This window comes from Canis aureus, chromosome 9 (genome assembly GCF_053574225.1).
Source record: "Canis aureus isolate CA01 chromosome 9, VMU_Caureus_v.1.0, whole genome shotgun sequence".
Taxonomy (NCBI): Eukaryota; Metazoa; Chordata; class Mammalia; order Carnivora; family Canidae; genus Canis; species Canis aureus.
Genome location: NC_135619.1, coordinates 32,078,034 through 32,103,096, shown reverse-complemented (window position 1 = coordinate 32,103,096; position 25,063 = coordinate 32,078,034). Strand labels below are relative to the sequence as shown.

At 37.4% G+C, this 25,063-nt stretch overlaps 1 protein-coding gene across 7 annotated transcripts in view; it reads left to right on the top strand.

Moving 5' to 3' along the window:
* TXNDC16 (thioredoxin domain containing 16) overlaps nucleotides 1-25,063 on the top strand; it is a 123,464-nt gene that overhangs the window by 24,397 nt on the left and 74,004 nt on the right. The window lies entirely within an intron of this gene.

Below are 25,063 nucleotides of genomic sequence, written 5' to 3'. Positions count from 1 at the left end.
CCCCATTGAGAATGATATTAGCTGTGGATCATTTATATATAGCCTTTATGATGTTGAGGTATATTCCATTTATCCCTATTTTGTTGAAGGTTTTTATCAAGAAGGAATGCTGTACTTTGTCAGATGATTTTTCTATATCGAGAGGATCATATGGTTCTTATCCTTTCTTTTATTAATGTGGTATATCACGATTGATTCACAAATATTGAACCACCTTTGCAACTTCATAATCTCTTATAATTGTTTATATTTCTGTTGTGTTGATTGTGATCTCTCCTCTTTCATTCATGATTTTATTCATTTGGGTCTTTTTTCTTGGCTAGGGGTTTATATTGATAAATTTTCTTAATTTTATGATTTTAATTTTTTCAAAGATTCAGCTCCTGGTTTTCATTGGTCTGTTTCTTTTTGTTTCTATATCATTTATTTCTGCTCTCATCTTTATTATGTCCCTTCTTCTGGCTTTAGGCTTCATTTGTTGTTCTTTTTCTAGCTCCTTTAGATGTAAGTGTAGGTTGCATATTTGAGATTTTGCTTCTTGAGGTAGGTCTGTATTGCTATATACTTTCCTCTTAGGACCCTTTTGATGTATCCCAAAGGTTTTGGGCCATCGTCTTTCATTTTCATTATTTCTATGTATTTTTTTTATTCTTTAATTTCCTGATTGACCCATTCATTTTTTTATTCTTCTTTTTTAAGTAGAGCCCAATGTGGGGCTTGAACTCATAATTCTGAGATCAGGACGTGAGCTGAGATCAGGATGCCTGCCTGGCTTGGTGGTTGAACATCTGCCTTCAGCTCACGTTGTGGTCCCAGGGTCCTGGGATTGAGTCCTGCATCAGGCTCCCCACAGGAAGCCTGTTTCTCCCTCTGCCTATCTCTCTTCTGGGTCTCTCATGAATGAATAAATAAAATCTTTTTTTAAAAAAACAAACAAAACAAAGACCTGAGCTGAGATCAGGAGTCAGATGCTTAACCTATTGAGCCACCCAGGTGCCCTTACTCATTCATTCTTTAGTAGGATGTTCTTTAGCCTCCATGTACTTGTGGTCTTTCCAAGTTTTTTCTTGTGGTTGACTTCAGGTTTTATAGCATTGTGATCAGAAAATATGATCTCAGTCTTTTGTACTCATTAAGCCTGATTTGTGAACTAGTATGTGATCGATTCTGGAGAAGGGCCCATGTGCACTTGAAAAGAATGTGTATTCTGCTGCTCTGGGCCTAAATGTTCTGAATGTATCTGTTAAGTCCATCTGGTCCAGTGTGTCATTCAAACCCATTGTTTCATTGTTGATTTTCTGCTTGGATCATCTGTCCATTGATGTAAGTGGAGGGTTAAAGTCCCCTAGAATTATTATATTATTAATGAATTCTTTTACGATTTTATTTTATTTTTTATTTATTTATTCATGAGAGACAGAGAGAGAGAGAGAGAGAGGCAGAGACACAGGCAGAGGAGAAGCAGGCTCCATGCAGGGAGCCCAATGTGGGACTCAATCCTGGGACCCCAGGATCACACCCTGGGCTGAAGGCAGGCACTAAACTGCTGAGCCACCCAGGTGTCCCAAATTCTTTCATGTTTGTTACTATTTTATATAATTGGGGCTCCCAAGTTGGGGGCATAAATATTTACAATTGTTAGATCTTTTTGTTGGATAGGCCCCTTTATTATGATGTAGTGTCTTTTCTTCATCTCTTGTTATAGTCTTTAGTTTAAAATCTAGTTTGTCTGACATAAGTATGACTACTCTCCCTTTCAGTGGACATCCATTTATATGGTAAATATTTCTCTATCCCCTCATTTTCAATCTACAGGTGTCTTTACGTCTAAAATGAAGTAAGCAGCATATAGATGGGCCTTGTGTTGTTGTTAAAAGATTCTATCTATTTATTCATGAGAGACACAGAGAGAGAGGCAGAGACACAGGCAGAGAGAGAAGCAGGCCCCATGCAAGGAACCCGATGTGGGACTCAATCCCAGGACTCCAGAATCACGCCCCGGGCTGAAGGCAGATGTTTAACCGCTGAGCCACCCAGGCGTCCCTGTTGTTGTTTTTTAATCCATCCTGACACCCTATGTCTTTTGATTGGAGTATTTAGTCCATTTACGTTCAGAGTGATTATTGATAGATATAAATTTAGTGCCATTGTATTACTTGTTTTTTTTTTTTTTTTTTTTTTTTTTTGGCGATTTTCTTTGTTCCTTTGTAGTCTTTGTGACTTTTGGTCTTTCTTTTCCACCCAGAGTCCCTTATAATATTTCTTGCAGGGCTGGTTTAGTGGTCATGAACTTCTTTTGTTTGGGAAACTCTTTATCTCCCCTTCTGTTCTGAATGACAGCCTTGCAGGATAGAGTATTCTTGGCTATATATTTTTCCCATTCAGCACATTGAATATATCCTGCCACTCTCTTTTTGCCTGCTGAATTTCTGTGGATAGAACTGTTGCTAACCTTATTATTCTTCCCTTGTTAGTTAGGGACTTCTTTTGTCTTCCTTCATTTAGGATTTTTTTCTTTATCTCTGTATTTTGCAAATTTTACTATATGTCTTGATGTTTGCCAAGAGTTTTTTTCTTTATCTCTGTATTTTGCAAATTTTACTATGATATATGTCTTGGTGTTGGCCAAGAGTTTGATGGGAGTTCTCTGTGCCTTCTGGATTTAGATATCTGTTTCTTTTCCCAGATAGGGGAAGTTTTCAGCTGTAATTTCGTCAAATAAACCTTCTGCCTCCTTTCTCTCTCTTCTTCTTCTGGGACTTCTATGATACAAATATTATTATGTTTTATGGAGTCTCTGAATTCCCTAAGTCTACATTTGTGATCCAATATTTTTATTTTCAGCTTCATTATTTTCCATAATTTTATCTTCTGTATCACTTTCTTGTTCCTCTGCTTCTTCCATCCTGTGGTCCTTCCATCCAGTCAGTTTTGCATCTCCGTTATTACAGTTTTCATTTTGGCTTGACTAGGTTTTAGGTCTTTTGTCTCTTCGGTAAGGGTATCCCTGGTATCTTCTATACTTTTGTCAAGCCCAGGTAGTATCTTTATGATTGTTGCTTTACATTCTGGATCAGGCATATTACTTATATCTGTTTTGATTAGATCCCTGGCCATGACCATTTTTTGTTCTTCCTTTTAGGTCCTCTGTCTTGGCATTTTGTCCAGGTTTCTGTCTTCTTTGTGTTAGGAAAGCCTGTTATATTTACTGTTCCTGAGAGTAATGGTTTTATGAAGAAGAAGTCCTATACTGTCCAGGGCCTGGTGCTTTAGTAAGTGTTTCAGAGTGTGCACTGGGCTATTGTGTGTTTTGGCACCTCTTTTCCTCAGGTCAGTTTTCGGCACAGTTACATCTTGCCTGCATTGGGGAGTGTTTGGCCTTGGCCAGAGTGTGGTGAGTTTTAACTAGTTGTATTCTGATCTGCTTGTTAAAAGAGACCTGATGCTATTTCCACTAGAGTGGAAACTTTGTGGAACTTTATGGTTGGTAGATGTGGTACGTAGGGGGTGGGGGGTTTGTGCTGGTCTTCTTGGGGAGGGGCTGCCATACTGGTTCTTAGGCACACTTGCCCAAGAAAGCAGCACCAGCAGAGCAGAGGGAATGGGTTTGGCATAAACTGTTTAGGCTACCACTTTTGGCACTTTGCTGCTTACTGAAATTAGTTTATGCTGAGGCGTAGGGGAGGGAAATGGGGCCAGCCCCCTCCCTTATCCCTAGAGATGGGAGTTCAAGCCTGTCACTGTCCAGGAACCCCTCCCAGAAGAGCAGAGAATCTCCCCTTAGTGTGTCCCAGGCATCCCTCAAATCCCTACCTTTACCCTGTCAACCTGATCATATAGTGCACCTTGGGGTCTATCCTAGGCAGATGGGATGAATTTTAAAACTCCAAACTTTAGAGACCTGGTGCAGCAGGGACCTGTGTTGGTTCTCCAGGGGAGGGTCTCACTGTGCTGGGGGTGATGCAGGTTTGTCCCAAAGGGTAGATACGCCAAAGTGCAGGGGTTTGGAGTTTGGTGTAAAACATAGCAAAGAGCCAGTTTCCAGATTAGCTTCCCTCAGCAGGTGTCTTTGCAGCTATGCTGAGACACAGAGGAAGAAAAGATGCTCTCCCAGATGTGCTCCAAGAAGGAGAACTGTCTCTCCCAGTGCATCCCAGGCAATCCTCAGATCACAGGCTATCTGATCTCCTTCTCTACAGGAGAACTGCAGTGCCTGCCAGGCTCCATACCGGCTTTGCTGTGGATAGCTAAAGCTCCAGTCTTTTGAGTCCCACTGGTTGTAAAAATTCACAAAAATCAGTTTTCCCAATCAGTGGCTCTGGGGAAGTGTTTTCCTAATGCAATCTCCTGTGCACTCCTTTCTGTCTGTCTGTCTCTCCCTCTCCCTCCTATCTGTGAGCAGGGCTCTGTCCCCTCTGCAGCACCCATGATCTGTTTCTCTCCCCAAACCACATCTCTGCATCTCCTACCTTCTATGATATGTCCTCTTCTCTCCCTCTATTTGTACAGTTTGTTCAGTCAGTCCTCAGATTTCTTGGGTATTTAGAATGATTTGATCTTTATATAATAGTTTCATTAGCTGTGTTTGAGAGATGAGGCAAGCCTAGGGTCCTCCTACTACTCTGCTCTTAGCTTTTCCTCCATTTTTTCCAGTTTTAGAGTTTTTGTCCTTAACAACTTGACTAAAGAGAAGAATTAGTTAGTCATACCTAGGTTCTGCAATTTGTAAATTTCTCCCCATGGTGCTGGGAATTAACTCTATTTGAGATATAGTGATGAGTGTACACACACTACTACTAGTCTCTTACTCTTCCAATTTAGAGGAGACTGGACTATTTTTTAAAAGATTGTATTTATTTTAGAGAGAGAGCATGCATGAGTATGATCAGTGGGGAGGGGCAGAGAGGATGGGAGAAGGACAATTAGACTTTGTGTTAAGTGTGCAGAGCCTGATGTGGGTCTTGACCTCATGACTCTGAGATCATAACCTGAGCCAAAACCAAGAAGTGGATGCCCAACCAACTGTGCCATCCAGGTGCCCCTTAATTTTCTTTTTTTTTTTTTTGAGTAATTTTAGATTCAGAGAAAATTGAGCACATAGTGCAGAGAATTCTGGTATGACTCTCTTCTCCTCTTTACTCAGTTTCCCTTATTGTTAACACTTTGCATTAGTATGGTACATTTGTTATAATCAATGAACCAGTATCAGTACCTTATTAATAAAAGCACCTAGTTTACAGTAGGATTCAGGCTTTCTGTTGTACAGTTCTGTGAGTTTTGACAAATGTGTAATGACACATATCCACCATTATGGTATCAAACAGAATAGTTTCATTAGCCTAAAAAAATCTCATACTTCATCTATTTATCCCTCCCACTCATCTTTTTACAGTCTCTGTAGTTTTGCCTTTTCCAGAGTGTCATATAGTTGGAATAATACAGATGTAGATTTTCAGATTGACTTCTCTTACTTAGCAACATGTATTTAAGGTTCTTCTATGTCTTTTCATGGTTTGATCGCTCATTTTTTAAAAAATTTTAATTCCAGCATAGTTAACATACAGTGCTATATTAGTTTCAGGAGTACAATATATTGATTCAGTGATTCTGTACATCACCCAGTGCTCATCACAAGTGCACTCCTTAATCCTCATTACCTATTTTATTTGTCTTTCCTCCTACCTCACCTCCGGTAACCATCAATTTGTTTCTCTATAGCTAAGAGTCTGTTTCTCGGTTTGTTTCTCTTTTTTACCTTTGCTCATTTTTTTGGTTTGTTTCTTAAATTCTACGTATGACTGAAATCATATGGTATTTGTCTTTCTCTGACTGACTTATTTCATTTAGCATTATATTCTCTAGCTCTATGTTGTTGCAAATGGCAAGATTTCATACTTTTTTATGGATAAAATAACATTCCATTGTATATATATACCAATCTTTATCTATTCATCTATGGATGGACACAGACTGTTTCCATAATTTGGCTCATGTAAATAATGCTGCAATAAATATCAGGGGGGCATGTATCCTTTTGAATGAGTGTTTGTAGTTGTATCTCTTAGGTAAATGCCTAGTAGTGTAGTTACTAAAACGTAGGGTAGTTCTATTTTTAACTTTTTGAGGAACCTCCGTACTGTTTTCCAGAGTGGCTGTATGAGTTTGCATTCCTACCAACAGTAAATGATGGTTCCTTTTTCTCACATACTTGCCAACACTTGTTTCTTGTGTTTATTTATTTATTTTGGGAGAGTGTTGAGGGGAAGAGCAGAGAGAGAGGAAGAGAGAATCTTAAGCAGGCTCCATGCCCAGCATGGAGCTCTACATAGGGCTTGATCGCAAGGCACCCTTGTTTCTTGTGTTTTTGATTTTAGCCATTCTGACAGGTGTGAAGTGATATCTCACTGTAGTTTTAATTTGTATTTCCCTGATGATGAGTGATGTTGAGCATCTTTTCACATGTCTGTTGACCATCTGGATGTGTTCTTCAGGGAAATATCTGTTCATTTCTTCTGGATGGCTCATTTCTTTTTATCACTGAATAGTATCCCATTATATAGTTATACCAGTGTATGTTTACACATTCACCTATTGAAGACGTCTTGGTTGATTCTAAGTTTTGGTAATTATGAATAAAGCTTCTATAAATGTTTGTGTGTAGCTTTTTTTGTATGGATGTAGTTTTCAACTAATTTGGGTAAATACTTAGGGGTGTGATCATATGGGGGAATTATGTTCAACTTTATAAGATGCTGCCAAACTGTCTTCCAGTGTGGCTTTACCATTTTTGCACGCATACCTACAACGAATGAGTTCTCATTGCTCCACATCCTTGTCAGCATTTACTATTGTCCATTTTAAAAACAGATTTTAGCCATTCCAGTTGTTGTGGTATCTCATTGTATTAATTTGTAATTTCCTTAATTACATATGATGTTTGGCATCTTTTAATATCCTTATTTTCCATCTGTGTATTTTCGCTGGTAGAGTATCTAGATCTTTTGCCCATATTTATTTTATTTTATTTTTAAAGATTTATTTCTTTATTTTAGAGGGATGGTGGGGCAGAGGGAGAGGGAGAGACAGAATCTTAAGCAGACTCCCTGCTGAGCATGGAGCCATACATGGAGCTTGATCTCACAACTCTAAGATCATGACCTGAGCCAAAATCAAGAGTTGGATGCTTAAACTGACTGAGCCACCTAGGCACCCCATCTTTTGCCCATATTTTAATGGGGTTGTTTTCTTATTGTTGGAAGTCTTGTTTTTGACAACCAAGACTCTTTATTTCTTAATTTTTAATTTTATTTTTTACTGAAGTATAATTGACATAATATCCTATTCATTTCTGGTGTATATGGTAGTGATTTTATATTTTTATACATTGCAAAATTATTCCAACGATAAGTCCCAATTGCCATTTGTCACCATGTAAAGTTATTATGATACTGTTGACTACTGTCACCATCTTGGACGTTGTATCTCCATGATTTTATTTTTTATTTTCTTTGCTGCAGCACTTTATTTTCCTCACACAATGATGTTTTTCTGGGTCCTAATGTTCTCACATGACAGTAGAAAACCAAAATTTAGTGTCATATTTTAAAGAATTGATAATTGGGTACAAAAGCCTTACATAAGTTAAAAGGATGAATAAATTTATACTTGTAGATGCAAACTGTTTCCAACTCATGGCAATTACAACCCAGAGCATTCTGGTAGGAAAACATTAGGTAAGAAAGGAAAGTGGGTCCAAGGCTAGTATCTTCTCAACCCTGTCAGGCCAGCAAGATAGAAATGACAGCGGGTTCAGGACTCTTGCCAGCCTCTAGAGAAATCCTGGAATAGGCAGTTCTTACATATTATGATACCAGGGACAGATCAAGAAACTCATGATTTTGTAGATTCTCATCAAACCAATGGATTTTTCTTTGACTTTATTTTATAACTGAGGGTTTATACCTTTTTTAAAAAAATTTAAATTCAATTCACCAACATATAGTACATCATTAGTTTCAGATATAGTGTTCAATAATTAATCAGTTGTATATAACCTTCAGTGCTCATCATACTGTGTGTCTTCCTTAATCCCCATCACCCAATTACCCCAACTCCCTTCTCCCCTCTAACAACCTTTAATTTGTTTACTAGAGTTAAGAGTCTCTCATGGTTTGTCTTCCTCTCTGAAATTTCCCATTCCATTTTCCCTCCCTTCCCCTATGATCCTTAGTGCTGTTTCTTATATTCCACATATGAGTGAAACCATATGGTCTTTCTATGATTGACTTATTTCACTCAGCATAATACCCTCCAGTTCTATCCACATCAATGTAAATGATAAGTATCAATCATTTCTGATGGCTGAGTAATACTACATCTTTATCTATTCATCTGTTGATGGACATTTTGGCTTCTTCCATAGTTTGGCTATTGTGGACCTTGCAGCTATGAACATTGGGGTACAGGTGCCTTCATATCACTACATTTTTATCTTTAGGATAAATATCTAGTAGTGCAATTGCTAGCTGTAGGATAGCTCTATATTTAACTTCTTGAGGACCTTCTGTTTTCCAGAGTGACTTGCATTTCCAGCTTGGATTCCTACCGACAGTGTAAGAGGATTCCCCTTTCTCCACAGCCTCACCGACATTTGTTGTTTCCTATTAATTTTAGCCATTCTGACTGGTGTAAGGTGGTATCTCATTATGGTTTTGATTTGTATCTCCCTGATGCCGAGTGATGTGAAGCATTTTTTCATGTATCTCTTGACCATTTGTTTATCTTCTTTGGAGAAATGTCTGTTCATGTCTTCCGCTCATTTCTTGACCAGATTATTTGTTTTTGGGTGTTGAGTTTGATAAGTTCTTCATATATCTTGGATAATAGCTCTTTATTTGATATGTCATTTGCAAATATCTTCTTTATCCTAAGGCTGCTGTTTTGTTGACTGTTTCCTTTGCTGTGCCAGGAGCTTTTTATCTTGATGAAGTCTCAATAGTGCATTTTTGTTTTTGTTTCCCTTGCCTTTATATACATGTCTTGCAAGAAGTTTCTGCCTCTGTTCTCCTCTAGGATTTTGATGGTTTTCTATCTCACATTTACATCTTTCATCATTTTGAGTTTATCTCTGTGTATGGTGTAAGAGAATGGTCCAGTTTCATTCTTCTGTGTGTGGCTGTCCAATTTTCCTAGTACCATTTATTGAAGAGGCTGTCCTTTTTCCATTGAATGTTCTTTCCTGCTTTGTCAAAGATTATTTGACCATAGAGATTAAGGTCCATTTCTGGGTTCTCTATTCTGTTCTATTGATTGATGTATCTGTTTTTGTGCCAGTACCATACTGTCTTGATGATTACAGATTTTAAATACAGTTTGAAGTCAGGCTTTGTGATGCCTCCAGCTTTGGTTTTCTTTTTCAACATTTCTTGGCTATTTGGGGTCTTTTTTGGTTCCATACAAATTTTAGGATTATTTGTTCCAGCTCTGTAAAAAATGTCAATGTTATTTTGATGGGGACATTGAATGAGCAGATTGCTCTCGGTAGCATAGACATTTTCACAATATTTATTCTTCCAACCTATTAGCATGGAATGTTTTTCCATTTCTTTGTGTCTTTCTCAATTTCTTTCATAAGTATTTTGTAGATTCTTTACTTCTATGGTCAGTTTTATTCCTAGGTATCTTATGGTTTTGGATGCAGTTGTAAATGGGATCGGTTCCTTAAATTTCTCTTTCTTCAGTCTCATTGTTAGTGTGTAGAAATGCAACTGAATTCTGTGCATTGATTTTGTATCTTGCCATATTGTTGAATGGCTGTATGACTTCTAGCAATTTGGGGGTTGGATTCTTTTGGGTTCTTCATATACAGTATCATGTCATCTGCAAAGGGAGAGGTTGACTTCTTCTTTGCCAATTTGAATGCCTTTTATTTCCTTTTGTTGTCTGATTGCTGAGATAGGAGTTCTAGTACTGTGTTGAACGACAGTAGTGAGAGTGGACATCTCTGTTGTGTTCCTGACCTTAGGGGAAAAGCTCTCAGTTTTTTTGTTTTTAAGATTTTATTTATTTACTCATGACAGACAGACACACACACACACACAGAGAGAGAGAGAGAGAGAAAGAGAGAGAGAGAGAGAGAGGTGGGGGCAGAGACACAGGGAGCCTGATGTGGGACTTGATCACAGGTCTCCAGGATCACACCCCGGGCCAAGCAGCGCTAAACCGCTGGGCCACCAGGGCTACCCTCTCAGTTTTTCCCTATTGAGCATGATATTCTCTGTGGGCTCTTTGTAGATGGCTTTTATTGTATTGAGGTATGTTTCTTCTATTCTCTATCCCTACATTTAGAAGAGTTTTAATCAAGAAAGGATGCTGTATTTTGTCAAAGGCTTTTTCTGCATCAGTTGGGAGGATCATATATTCCTTGTCCTTTCTTTTATTAATGTGATGTATCATTTTGATTGATTTGCTAATGTTGAACCATCTTCCAGATCAGGATTAAATCCTGCTTGGTAGTGGTAAATAATCCTTTTAATGTACTGTTGGATCCTATTGGCTAGTATCTTGGTGAGAATTTTGGCATCTATGTTCATCAGGGATATTGGTCTGTAATTCTATTTTTTTATAAGCATATTTTTTTAAAAAGATTTTATTTATTCATGAGAGACACAGAAAGAGAGAGAAAGAGAGAGAGGCAGAGACATAGGCAGAGGGAGAAGCAGCCTCCATGCAGGGAGCCTGATGTGGGACTCGATCCCGGGTCTCCAGGATCACACCCTGGGCTGAAGGTGGCACTAAACTGCTGAGCCACCTGGGCTGCCCATGTAATTCTACTTTTTAATGAGGTCTTTGTCTGGTGTTAGGATTAAGGTAATGCTGGCCTCATAGAATGAGTTTGGAAATTTTCTTTCCATTTCTGTTTTTTGAAACAGCTTCGGAGGAATAGGTGTTAGTTCTTCTTTAAATATTTGGTAGAATTCCTCTGGGAAGCTATTTGGCTCTAGACTCTTGTTTCTTGAGAAATTTTTGATTACTGTTTCAATTTCCTTGCTGGCTATGGGTCTGTTCAGGTTTTCTATTTCTTCCTGTTCCAGTTTTGGTAGTTTATAAGTTTCTAGGAATGTATTCATTTCTTCCAGGTTGCCTAATTTGTTGGCATATAGTTGCTCATAATATATTCTTAAAATTGTATTTCCGTGGTGTTGATCATGATCTCTCCTCTTTCATTCATGATTTTATTAATTTGGGTCCTTTCTTTTTCTTTTTGATGAGTCTGGCTAGGGGTTTATCAATCTTACTAATTTTTGCAAAGAACCAGCTTCTAGCTTCATTGATCTGTTTTGCTGTTCTTTTGGTTTCTATTTCATTGAGTTTTTTTTTTAATTTTTATTTATTTATGATAGTCACACAGAGAGAGAGAGAGAGAGAGGCGCAGAGACACAGGCAGAAGGAGAAGCAGGCTCCATGTAGGGAGCCCGACATGGGACTCGATGCTGGGTCTCCAGGATCACGCCTGGGCTAAAGGCAGTGCTAAACCGCTGAGCCACCTGGGCTGCCCTATTTCATTGAGTTCTGCTCTAATCTTTATTTTTTCTTTTCTCCTGCTGGGTTTAGGCTTTATTTGTTGTTCTTTCTCTGGCTTCTTTAGGTAAGGTTGGTTACTTTGTGCATTTGAGACTTTTCTGTTTTTTTTGAGAGACTTGTGTTGCTATCTACTTATTTCCCTCTTAGGATCACCTTTGCTGCATCCCAACAGTTTTGAGTAGTTGTGTTTTCATTTTCCTTTGTTTCTATGAATTTTTTAAATTCTTCTTTAATTTCCTGGTTGACCCATTTGTTCTTTAGTAGGATACTCTTTACCTCCAAGTGTTTGAGTTCCTTTCAGATTTCCTCTTGTGATTGAGTTCCAGTTTTAAAACATTATGGTCTGAAAATATGCAGGGAAGAATCCCAGTCTTTTGGTATCAGTCGAAACCTGATTTGTGACCCAGAATGTGATCTATTCTGGAGAATATTCTATGTGCACTTGAAAAGAATGTATATTGTGCTTTAAGGCGGAATGCTCCCTTTCTCTATATCTGTGAAATCCATCTGGTCCAGTGTGTCATTCAAAGCCCTTGTTTCCTGTTGATCTTCTGCTTAGATGATCTATCCATTGTGGTGTGTGGGTGTTGAAATACCCTGCTATTATTATATTATTATAAATGTGTTTTTTTACTTTGGTCGTTATTGGTTGATGTAATTGGCTGCTCACAAGATAGAAGCATAAATATTTATGATTGTCAGATATTTTTGTTGGATAGACCCTTTAAGTATGATGTATTGTCCATTTTCATCCCTTACTACAGTCTTTGGTTTAAAATCTAATTTGTCTGATAGAAGGATTGCCACTCCAGCTTTCTTTTGAGGTCCATTAGCATGATAAATAGCTCTCTACCCCTTCACTTTCAATCTGGAGGTGTCTTTAGGTCTAAAATGAGTCTTTGGTAGACAGCATATGGGTGGGTTACTTTTTTATCCAATCTGATGCCCTATATCTTTTGATTGGAGCATTTAACCTATTTACATTCAGAATAACTATTAAGAGATATGCATTTAGTGCCATTGTATTGCCTATAAAATTCCTGTTTCTTTCTGGTCTGTGTTACTGTTGGACTCCCTCTTCAGTTACAGGATTCCCCTTTAATATTTCTTTCAGGGCTGGTTTAGTAGTCACATATTCTTTCAGTTTTGGTCTGTCCTGGAAGCTCTTTATCTTTTCTTCCATTCTGAATGACAGCCTTGCTGGATGAAGTATTCTTGGCTGCATGCTTTTCTCATTTAATATTTGAATATGTCATTCTAGCCCTTCCTGGTTTGCCATGTCTCTGTAGATAGGTCTGCTGCTAGTCTAATGTTCTTGCCCCTGTAGGTTAAGGAGTTCTTATCTTGAGCTTTCTGGATTTTCTCTTTATTTCTGAAATTTGCAAGTTTCAGTATTATTTATCAGGGTGTTGATCTATTTTTATTGATTTTTGGGAGGGGTCTTCTCTACCTCTTAGACTTGAATGTCATTTCCTTCCTCAGATTAGGGAAATTCTAAGCTATGATTTGCTCAAATACACCTTCTATCTCATTCTCTCTCTCTTTCTTCTCCCTCAGGAACTCCAATAATTCTAATATTGTTTTGTTTTATGGCATCATTGATTTCTCAAAGCCTCCCCTCACAGTCCATTCATTGTTTTTCTCTCTTTTCTTCAGCTTCCTTCCTTTCCATTAACTTGTTTTCTGTATCACTTGCTTTCTTTTCTGCCTCATTTACCCAAACTGTTTAGAGATCCAATATAACCTGCATCTCATAGCATTTTTAATTTTGGTTTGATTAGATTTCATTTCTACACTATGAGATTCTCTAGTGTCTTTTATGCTTTTTTTCAAGCTCAGGTAGTAACTTTGTAATTGTTATCCTGAATTCCAGCTCTGACGTCTTACTTGCATCCATATCGATTAGATCTGTGGCAGAGAATATTACCTCTGTTTCTTTCTTTTGTTGTGAATTCTTCCTTCTGTTCATTTGCCCAAAGAAGAATGGCTGAATGAGTAAATGAAATCAGAAATATCAACCACGGTCCACACAAAATACACACTAGATAAATCTGAAAAGGTCAGAAACCAAAAAAGAAAAAAAAAAAGGAAAAAAAAAAAAAGAAATCAGAAGGGGAGGGGAGAGAGCATAATCTTCCAGGTGGACAAAACAGGGTGACCCACTTGGTCCTGTGTGTATTTTGTTTGTGTGTTAGAAGACAATAAATCCTGAAACTATAAAGAAAGCAAAACTTATATGTACAAAAATAAAATTGAATATGGTGAAAGGAAGCCAAAAATGAAGAATATATCTATGAAATGTAAATATAAAAAATGAAAGTGAAAAAAAAAGACTTAGAGACGCCTGGGTGGATCAGTGGTTGAGCGTCTTCATTTGGCTCAGGTCATGATCCTGGGGTCTTGGGATCAAGTCCTGCATTGGGTTCCCCATGGAGAGCCTGCCTCTCCCTCTGTCTATGTCTCTGCTTCTCTCTCTGTGTCTCTCATGAACAAATAAATAAAATCTTTAAAAAAAATAAATTAAAAAAGACTTAAAACCAAAGAGCTGATAAAATAAACTAGTTGAAATGGAAAAAAAATAAAATAAAAAAAATTTATTCATGAGAGACATGTAGAGAAGAGGCAGAGACATAGGCAGAGGGAGAGGCAAGCTTCCTGTGGGGAGCCTGACGTGTAGGACTCGATCCAGGGATTCTGGGATCATGCCCTGAACCGAAGGCAGATGCTCAACCATTGAGCCACCCAGGCGTCCCAAGAAAAGGAAAATTTTAAATTGAAATATAAATGACTCATGAGAAAAACCCTCGAATTCTATATACTGTTTTCCCCTAGCACTGGAGTTTTGCAGTGCCCTGTGCTCCCTATACTTGGTGTTCCCTTTTCTTCCAGCTAGTTTTCTGAGGGAGGGGCCTGCTGCACGGATTCTCAGGTGTCTTTGGGCAGAGTTGTACCACCCCTTGCCCAGGGGCTTGAGCTCAGTGTAAGCTGTTTCTGGGTTGTTTTATTTTATTTTTTTTTAATGTGACTTTTATTCCCTGAAGGTTCCCTGTGCCTCTTTAGAGGATGAGAATAAAAATGGCCAAGCCCAGATCTTCAGCCCTGGAGCTGAAGATTGTGGTCTCCTTTCTTCAGTAAACCCTTAAGGATAAGCAGTCTTCAGTTTTGTGCATGCCACACTTTGCAGGTGGTATGCACTGATCCTCCTGGGGGAAGGTGGAGGGTCGCACATTTGCCACACTTGTTCTTTGCCAGGCCCTTGTATGCAGAGCAGTCGCCTGGTGGTGCCCACTCCGGGGAAGGCAGAGGGCTGCCACTTTTTTTGTCCTTCGCAAGACACCTTCATGCCCCCCACACTGAGTGCTGTTGCCAAATCATGCAGTAGTTGAGGTTTATGGCAAACTCAGCTGAGAGCTCTCTCCTGGGCTCCAGACCGTTAAGGGTTTCTCGCTCCAGTGATTGGGAACTCTGCTGGCTCAGGCACCCCCATTCTCTCTGTGACCCCGGGGATCCCGAGGTCACCTAGGATTCTGCCCCACTTTACCACTGAGCACCTTTCACACAGGGAGGTCTCTCACTGGAGTTGATTTCTAAAGGTTCTGATTTTGTACCCTAGGACTGTATCACTTTTTGATAGTCAAGTTTCAGAGGCTCCCTCCCCACTGCTGTTTATCTTCCAATATACCCCCTTTCTTTCTCTTCTCCATACTCCTACCTTGCAAAAAGCAGTCTCTTTTCTATTTGTAGAATTCCAGGAATTCTTATATCTTAGGTTGAATTCACAGGTGTTCAGAGTGATTTAATAGTTATCTAGCTAAATTCAAGAGACCAGATGAAATGAGATCCTCTACTCTTCTACCATTTTACCTCCCTCTCTGAGTTGGTGACTTTTTTTTTTAATTTATTTTTTATTGGTGTTCAATTTACTAACATACGGAATAATCCCAGTGCCCGATACCCATTCACTCCCACCCCCCGCCCTCCTCCCCTTCTACCACCCCTAGTTCTTTTCCCAGAGTTAGGAGTCTTTACGTTCTGTCTCCCTTTCTGATATTTCCCACACATTTCTTCTCCCTTCCCTTATATTCCCTTTCACTATTATTTATATTCCCCAAATGAATGAGAACATATAATGTTTATCCTTCTCCGACTGACTTACTTCACTCAGCATAATACCCTCCAGTTCCATCCACGTTGAAGCAAATGGTGGGTATTTGTCATTTCTAATGGCTGAGTAATATTCCATTGTATACATAAACCACATCTTCTTTATCCATTCATCTTTCGTTGGACACTGAGGCTCCTTCCACAGTTTGGCTATTGTGGCCATTGCTGCTATAAACATCGGGGTGCAGGTGTCCCGGCGTTTCATTGCATCTGTATCTTTGGGGTAAATCCCCAACAGTGCAATTGCTGGGTTGTAGGGCAGGTCTATTTTTAACTGTTTGAGGAACCTCCACACAGTTTTCCAGAGTGGCTGCACCAGTTCACATTCCCACCCACAGAGTAAGAGGGTTCCCTTTTCTCCGCATCCTCTCCAACATTTGTTGTTTCCTGCCTTGTTAATTTGCCCCATTCTCACTGGTGTGAGGTGGTATCTCATTGTGGTTTTGATTTGTATTTCCCTGATGGCAAGTGATGCAGAGCATTTTCTCATGTGCTTGTTGGCCATGTCTGTGTCTTCCTCTGTGAGATTTCTCTTCATGTCTTTTGCCCATTTCATGATTGGATTGTTTGTTTCTTTGGTGTTAAGTTTAATAAGTTCTTTATAGATCTTGGAAACTAGCCCTTTATCTGATACGTCATTTGCAAATATCTTCTCCCATTCTGTAGGTTGTCTTTGAGTTTTGTTGACTGTATCCTTTGCTGTGCAAAAGCTTCTTATCTTGATGAAGTCCCAATAGTTCATTTTTGCTTGTTTCTTTTGCCTTCGTGGATGTATCTTGCAAGAAGTTACTGTGAGTTGGTGACTTTTAATCCTCCTCATCTATTTTGCCCTCAACCCCTCCTGCTTTGAGTCTGTTTTGTTCTTTTGGTTTTTAGATTCCACATATAAGTGAAATCATATGGTATTTGTCTTTCTCTGACTTATTTCAATTAACAGAATATACTCTAGGTCCATCCATGTTATCTCAAATGGTAAGATTTCATTCTATTTTGTGGTGAGTAATACTGTATTGTGTGTGTGTGTGTATCACTTTTTTTTAATCCATCTATCCATAGACACTTAAGTTGCTTCTGTGTTTTGGCTATTGTAAATAATGCAATGAATATAGGAGTGCATATATTTTTACAGTTTGATGTCTTTGTTTCTTTCAGATAAATACCTAGAAATGGAATTGCTAGGTCATATGGTAGTTCTGTTTGTAATTTTTTGAGGAACCTCCATACAGTTTTCCATAGTGGTTGCAACCAATTTACATTCCCACCAGTAGTGTACAAGGGATCCTTTATATCTTCAGGAGCACTTTTTTTTTTTTTTTTTTTGTCTTTTTGATAATAGCCAATCTGACAGGTATGAGGTGATATTGTCATTTTGATTTGCATTTCTCTGCTGATTAGTGATATTGAGCATCTTTTCATGCATCTGTTTGCCATCTGTATGTCTTTTTTGGAAAATTGTCTATTCAAGTCCTCTCCCTATTTTTTAATTGGGTTATTTGTTTTTTTTTTATTTTAAGTTGTATAAGGTCTTTATATATTTTGGATATTAACTTCTTGTTAGATATATAATTTGCTAAGACCTTCTTCCATTCAGTAGGTTGTCTTTTCTTTTTGCTGATGATTTTCTTTGCTGTGTAAAGCTTTATGGTTGATACAATCCCATTTGTTTATTTTAGCTTGTGTTGCTTTTGCCTGAGGAGATTAGTCCCCCAAAATATTTCTAAGACAGATCAAAGACTTACTGCCTATGTTTTCTTGTAGGAGTTTTATGATTCCAGGTCTTACATTAAGACTTTAATCCATTTTGAATTTATTTTGGTACATGGTATAAGATAGTGGTCCAGTTTTATTCTTTTGCATATAGTTATCTAGTTTTCCCAATGCCATTTAAGATTTCTTTTATGTATTTTGAATACACATTCTTTATTAGACATCTTGCAAATATTTTCTCTCAGGCTTGGCTTGGTTTTTTTTTTTTTTTTCATTTTCTTAACAGTGTCTTTTACAAAGCAGGGTTTTAAAAAATAATAATGAAATCCAGCTTACAATTTTTTCTTTCATGGATTTTGCTTTTTGTGTTGTATCTAAAAACTCTTTGCCAAATTCAAGGTCACCAAGATTTTCTATGTTATCTTCTGTAAATTTTATAGTTGTATGTTTTACATTTAGATCTATGATTCATTTGAGTTATTGTGAAAATATAAAGCCGGTGTCTAATTTCATTTGTTTGCATGTGAATGTCCAGTTGTTTTAGATATCCTTCCTTCATTAAATTGCTTTTGCTCCTTTGTCAAAGATGAGCTTCTATTTGTGTGGATGTATTTCTTCTCTTAATGTTTTAACAGTTTCAGTTTTAAACATAAATCTTTGATGTTTGGAATTTAACTAGTATAAAGAATGGATTTAGCTCTATATTATCCAGTTGGCTATATAGTTGTCTCAATACAACTGAGATTAGTGAATCTCTTCACTATTCAAGACATTACCTTTTATACTAAACTCTCATGTGTGTATATTTGGGTCTATTTTTGGACTGTTTCATTTAAATATATATATTTTATATATGTAATTATTAAAGCATTATAATACAATATCTGAAAGGTCCAGGCCCTTCATATTTCTGTCTTCAGAATTGTTTGTTTGCTTTGTTTACATATGACATTTAAAATTATCTTGTTTGGTTTCTTCCCCTCCCTGACTAAATCCTACTGGCATTAAATTTATAAATTATTTTAGGGACAGTTGACATCTTTATAATGAATCTTTCCATTCCAGAACCTGATGTCTTTACATTAGCTTTTCTTTTGTGACCTGCAGTAGAGTTTTATTTTTATTTTTTATTTTTTTATAATAAATTTATTTTTTACTGGTGTTCAATTTGCCAACATACAAAATAACACCCAGTGCTCATCCCGTCAAGTGCCTCCCTCAGTGTCCGTCACCCATTCACCCCCAGCCCCCGCCCTCCTCCCCTTCTACCACCCCTAGTTCGTTTCCCAGAGTTAGGAGTCTTTATGTTCTGTCTCCCTTTCTTTTATTTCCCACACATTTCTTCTCCCTTCCCTTATATTCCCTTTCACTATTATTTATATTCCCCAAATGAATGAGACCATATAATGTCTGTCCTTCTCCGATTGACTTATTTCACTCAGCATAATACCCTCCAGTTCCATCCACGTTGAAGCAAATGGTGGGTATTTGTCATTTCTTATGGCTGAGTAATATTCCATTGTATACATAAACCACATCTTCTTTATCCATTCATCTTTCGATGGACACTGAGGCTCCTTCCACAGTTTGGCTATTGTGGCCATTGCTGCTATAAACATCGGGGTGCAGATGTCCTGGCGTTTCATTGCATCTGTATCTTTGGGGTAAATCCCCAACAGTGCAATTGCTGGGTTGTAGGGCAGGTCTATTTTTAACTCTTTGAGGAACCTCCACACAGTTTTCCAGAGTGGCTGCACCATTTCACATTCCCACCAACAGTGTAAGAGGGTTCCCCTTTCTCCGCATCCTCTCCAAAAATTGTGGTTTCCTGCCTTGTTAATTTTCCCCATGCTCACTGGTATGAGGTGGTATCTCATTGTGGTTTTGATTTGTATTTCCCTGATGGCAAGTGATGCAGAGCATTTTCTCATGTGCATGTTGGCCATGTCTATGTCTTACTCTGTAAGATTTCTCTTCATGTCTTTTGCCCATTTCATGATTGGATTGTTTGTTTCTTTGGTGTTGAGTTTAATAAGTTCTTTATAGATCTTGGAAACTAGCCCTTTATCTGATACATCATTTGCAAATATCTTCTCCCATTCTGTAGGCTGTCTTTTAGTTTTGTTGACTGTATCCTTTGCTGTGCAAAAGCTTCTTATCTTGATGAAGTCCCAGTAGTTCATTTTTGCTTTTGTTTCTTTTGCCTTCCTGGATGTATCTTGCAAGAAGTTACTGTGGCCAAGTTCAAAAAGGGTGTAACCTGTGTTCTCCTCTAGGATTTGGATGGAATCTTGTCTCACATTTAGATCTTTCATCCATTTTGAGTTTATTTTACTGTATGGTGCAAGAGAGTAGTCTAGTTTCATTCTTCTGCATGTGGATGTCCAATTTTCCCAGCACCATTTATTGAAGCGACTGTCTTTCTTCCAGTGTATAGTCTTTCCTGCTTTGTTGAATATTAGTTGACCATAGAGTTGAGGGCCCATTTCTGGGTTTTCTGTTCTGTTGCATTGATCTATGTGTCTGTTTTTGTGCCAGTACCACACTGTCTTGATGACCACAGCTTTGTAGTACAACCTGAAATCTGGCATTGTGATGCCCCCAGATATGGTTTTGTTTTTTAAAATTCCCCTGGCTATTCGGGGTCTTTTCTGATTCCATACAAATCTTAAAATAATTTGTTCTAACTCTCTGAAGAAAGTCCATGGTATTTTGATAGGGATTGCATTAAACGTGTAAATTGTCCTGGGTGCAGTAGAGTTTTCATGCTTTCAAAATTTATGACTGGACACTTAAATGTATTGCTAGATATTTTATCTCTTTAGTTTCTATTGTAAATGGGTTCTTTTTTTCATTGTCTTCTAGAATATACATATTGATATTTTATGTGTGTATATGTATGTATAATATGTGTATGTAAAAGAAGTATATTATTTATGTATTAAGTTTATGCCCTTTGACCTTACTGAATTTTTATTAGTGTTATTTTTTAAAATTTTTATTATTTTTAAGAAGACTGGCAAAACATGGGATGCCTGGATTGCTCAGTGGTCGAGTGTCTGCCTTTGGCTCAGGCCATGATCCCAGGGTCCCGGGCTCCGATCCTGCATCAGGCTACTGCAGAAAGCCTGCTCCTCCCTCTGCCTGTGTCTCTGCTTCTCTCTCTGTGTCTCACATGAATGAATAAATAAGATTTTTTAAAAGATCTTATTTATTTATTCATGAGACACAGAGAGAAAGATAGGCAGAGACACAGGCAGAGGGAGAAGCAGGCTCCATACAGGGAGCCCGACGTAGGACCCGATCCTGGGACTCCAGGATCACGCCCTGGTTGAAGGCAGTGCTAAACCGCTGAGCCATCCGGGCTGCCCAGTAAATAAGATCTTAAAAAATAAAAAAAAGACTGGAAAAACAAACTAGTTAGATTATAGTAACAGAATATTTTAGAATGCATGAGAAATATAGAAAGCCATGAAAACCTCACCTAAAAGTCCTCATAATCCCATTACTCAGAACTAAACAGTTATTTATTTTTTTAAATTTTTGTTTATATCCTTAAGTTTTTTCCTAAAACATTGTTATTTTATATTAAATATATACATAAAATGTTTATCTTTTTTCTAAGACACCATTATCTGATATTAAATATATAGAGAGAGCTGTATATATATTATATAGTATATAATATAGTTATATATAAATAATTCTTCCAAGTTTAAGTTCAGTATTTTATTAGGTAATAAACTGATGAGCCAAAACTTACTGACATTTATTCAAATATGTTAATTTCAATTAACTTGTCAGATATTTGTTACCTAAATCCACTTCTTAGTCTTATAATTAAGAAGAAATATTTGTAGATAATACTTGGATTGTTTTTATATTTCCCAAAATACTTGTATATGTTCTTAAAACTTGCACTTTAGAATATTTATATTGCTTTATTTGGCTTGCTTTTTAAAAATGCGTAAACGCATGCTATTATTTTTTTCTTCAAAGCATTTGAATTTGTTCTTTATGTAGAATGTTTTCATTGAGATCAGTGATCTGCAATTATATTTGAACTTTGCTTCTTTGGCAACAGAAAAGATCAGGTTTTAGCTAACATTTATTCTCTGAATATAGGAAAATTGCATTTGGAAAAAAGATTAAGTTAGTAAAAATTTAATAATAGAATAACATATAAAGTTAGATTAAGCTTTACACAAAATATTTAAAGAATTATCTAATTTTGGACCATTATGGCCAGTTAAGAAGTGTTTTTTGGTTAAGATATTTAAAGTATTCCTAAAATATCATTGATCAAGAATATACGGACTTACTGGTCTATTAACATTTTCTTACATTGGGTCACCTGGGTGGTTTAGTCAGTTAAGCTTCTGACTATTGATTTCAGCTCAGGTCATGACCTCAGGGTCATGAGATAAAGCCCTGAGTCAGGCTCTGTGCTGGGTGTGGAGCCTGCTTAAGATTCTCTCTCTCCCTCTCCTCATCCCAACTCATGCATGTGTGTTTTCTCTTTCTCTCTAAAAAAATTTTTTTCTTGCATTATTTTTCAGGATATATTAAATGGAATAAACCAAGTGTTTAAAATATAGTACAGCACCATGTATATAAGACATCAGGTGTTATGTCTAGATCTCTGAAGGGTCTCTGATATTACCCTACTTGTATATATAATTGCAGAAGCCCCAGGGCTCTGAATCAGAAGTCAGACCACACAGCAGTGACAGCAGCCAAGGTAGCGTGGTAGTACTAGATCCCTCTTATCCAGTTCTCCTCAGAGCAACAAAGTAAGAGCCATATGTGTATACCTGGACTATAGGCAAGGTTTGGAGAAAGAGAACCCAGAAATTAGTAATCTCTAAGCTTTTATGGGAGCTGACATATCTAATCTTTCTTTCTGGAGGTAGAGTGCTCAGTTTATCTTTTTCTCTGGTAAACAAATTCTTTCTAGGATAGGAACAGAAGGTCTCTGTCCCTAAATTTAACTCTTTGGCCCCAGGGAAGATAGGAAAGGTTTTATTGCTTCTTGAATGGGAGTTGATGGCTTCAGTGGAAAGGAGACAAGCTTAGAAGGTGCAGAGGAGATAGTCTCCAATGTTATGTCATGCCAGGTTTCATCTTTTGGAGGCGTGGACTGTGTAGGAACATGGAAAAATCCAGGGAGGATTGTCTTCTAACAGAGGCATATATAAATACATGTTTGTGGCTTATATGTATGTAGTATACATATTCAAGGTTCACAGGAAACTGATAATACTTCTTTATCAGAATGGAATGGGGAAGCTGGGTAGACTCTTAACTCTTCAACTCTTGTACCTTGTGTTTTGAAGCATATGGAAAGTGTTACAAATTTGCAAAATAAATAAAATTTAAGAGTGAGAATTGGGATTTATAGTCTAAAAGTTCTTTGTCCTGTTTCCAAAAATTTACATGGTCAAAACTAGTAGAATTGAGTGGTTTGATAACTATATGAGGAAAATTTTACTCCCAGATTCTAGATGAAAAAAGGTAATACTTAGAAAGTTAAAATAGCAACTAATCTTTATTTGTTGATTGAGAGTATCATATTTCTAACCAGGGTGAGGCAGGTCAGGTAGAAGTATAGGAGATTAAGGCACTATAATCTCAAATGTGGATTAGAAAGTTGTATGATATATGAAGAAATCAGGATTTCCTGAGGATTTGAGTCCCTGTTCCTTATTTCCCATAGTGTGATCTGAACAATTTATCTCTTCTGATTGCTAGTTTTCCTCATTTTTAAATGTTACAATTGCAACCTCTTGAGGTTGTTGTGAAGATCAAATAAGGTAATGCCTGTGAAAATAAATTGTGGGTTTTACCCACTACTCCACAAGTGTTAATTGCTTTTCTCTGTGTAAAAGCAGGAAGTCTCCTTTTGCAATTATGGAAAAAAAAAAAAAAAGGAATCCAAATTCAGGTATCTACCTGTGGTTCTGTTTCATACACAGTGCCAACAGAAGTGAGTTCATTTTAGTTCATGCTGTGATAGTTGCTGTGATGTTTGCCATGAGGTAGCAGTTGCAAAGAAAGGCCATTCTTTTTTTTTTCTTTAATTTTTTATTTATTTATTTATGCTAGTCACACACAGAGAGAGAGAGAGAGAGAGGCAGAGACACAGGCAGAGGGAGAAGCAGGCTTCATGCACCGGGAGCCCGACGTGGAACTCGACCCCGGGTCTCCAGGATCGCGCCCTGGGCCAAAGGCAGGCGCCAAACCGCTGCGCCACCCAGGGATCCCAAGAAAGGCCATTCTTATACTCATTGTTGATTCCTAAAAACCATGAAATGATGCAAAAAGGAAAGATTATCTGTACTATAAGAAACAATGAAATATCATTAACTCTTCATTAAAATGTGGTACTTGGAAAAAAAAATGTGGTACTTGGTATTCTTGTGACGGTGTTTTGTCACAAAATGGTTTCTTTCCCTTTAAATTAACATCCTACTCAAAATGTTGTGAACTTCAAATATTATAGGAATTATTTTCAACTATCATAATTTCTGCTAATATTTTATTCTTCAACATATTATTGCCAAGCCAGGCTATTGAGTCTAAAGGTGATATGACCTAGAACCTATATAGAACCTCTGGAGAAAGCTGCTTTTAGAAATGTCTTCCTCTAAGATCCTAAGCTGTGCCCATGTTGGTCTTTTCTCAATAGATTTGGACTATTGCTTATTCTTTCATCTGTGTCAAGTTTGTTTATGGTTAATATTGTCAGGTGGGTTCCTGTTTGACATACTTTTTACTGGGAAATTTAATAAAAAATTACTTGTCTTGCATTTGAATTCCTCATAGCCCTATGTTAACTGGTAGATGTATTTCCCCAAACAGTGCCCTTTCCTCCAAGTCCTTATATCAGTGCATAACACCATGCATGGCATGTATTAGGTGTTCATAAAATACTGGATTGATGGATGAATGAATTTGGAAACTTCACCTTTTGGTTGTTAAAAATGGAAGGAGCAGAAATCCTGCAAGATTGTTTCTGGTGATAAAATTTCATAAGGAATAAGCTAGTAGAATATACAATTTATGGCAGTAAGAACAAGACCAGTATTTGTGAATTTGTTATGACTTGTACTCTCCCTTTATATTTTAAAGGTGGCTTCTGTTTGTTATTTTAGCCATATTAATTTCGAAAATGTGTTGTTTCCCTCCTTCCTCTCCCCTCTCTGTTTTTTTCTTTCTTTCAAAAAACATTTTTTTTTTTTTTTTTGTCATGGGGATTTGGTATGGCAAAATAGATGGTTAACATTTCCTTTCTCCTCCTCCTCCTCCTTCTTCTTCTTTTTAGGAATAATGACAGAAACAAAATGTAAAAATAGTCTTTTTTTTTTTTTTTTTTTTTTTTTTAAAGGCAGAACAGCCTGCTGCTCCAAAAGCAGGGTCAAATAGACTTTTCAGGTTCGTTCTTTCTTTTTCTTTTTTTCTTTTTTTCTTTCTTTTCTTTCCTTTCCTTTCCTTTCCTTTCCTTTCCTTTCCTTTCCTTTCCTTTCCTTTCCTTTCCTTTCCTTTCCTTTCCTTTCCTTTCCTTTTCTTTTCTTTTCTTTTCTTTTCTTTTCTTTTCTTTTCTTTTCTT